A 621-nucleotide genomic window follows, 5' to 3' on the forward strand; every position below is an offset into this window, starting at 1 on the left:
AGTAGAATTTCCCTGTGAAGCCATCTGGTTCTGAACTTTGTTTACTGGGACTATTTTATTACAAATTCAATTTCATTAGTAATGGTTGATTTATTCAATTTGTTTGTTTCTTTTTTATTTGATTCACTTGTGGAAAGTTGTATGTTTATGGAAATTTGCTCATTTCTTCTAGGTTGTCCATTTTGTTGGCATAGTTATTGTTTGTAGTATTTTTTATGATCTATTTATTTATTTATTTTTGGTATATTTGTAGTGCTGGTTATTCCTACTTTTTTGTTTTCTTATTTTGTTTAATTAGATCATCCCTCTTTCTTTGTGAGACTTCCCTGGTGGCTCAGATGGTAAAAGTGTCTGCCTATAATGCAGGAGACCCAGGTTCTATCCCTGGGCTGGGAAGATCCCCTGGAGAAGGAAATGGCAACTCACTCCAGTATTCTTGTCTGGAAAATCCCATGGACAGAGGAGCCTGGTAGGCTACAGTCGATGGCGTCGCAAAGAGTCAGACATGACTGAATGACTTCACTTTCTTTCTTTGTGAGCCTGGGTGGAGGTTTATCAATTTTGTTTATCTTACCGAAAAAGTCTTTGTTTCGTTGATCTTTTCTATTGTTTATTTGGTTT

At 35.9% G+C, this 621-nt stretch overlaps 1 non-coding gene across 1 annotated transcript; it reads left to right on the plus strand.

The window, feature by feature from the left end:
- Positions 1-323: 323 nt before the first annotated feature.
- TRNAY-AUA (transfer RNA tyrosine (anticodon AUA)) lies at positions 324-396 on the plus strand. Its single transcript has one exon. It is a non-coding gene; the product is annotated as a tRNA-Tyr (tRNA).
- The last annotated feature ends 225 nt before the right edge of the window (positions 397-621 follow it).

This window comes from Bos grunniens, chromosome 1 (assembly GCF_055505025.1).
Source record: "Bos grunniens cultivar Pamir isolate PY7600 chromosome 1, Bosgru_T2T1.0, whole genome shotgun sequence".
NCBI lineage: Eukaryota > Metazoa > Chordata > Mammalia > Artiodactyla > Bovidae > Bos > Bos grunniens.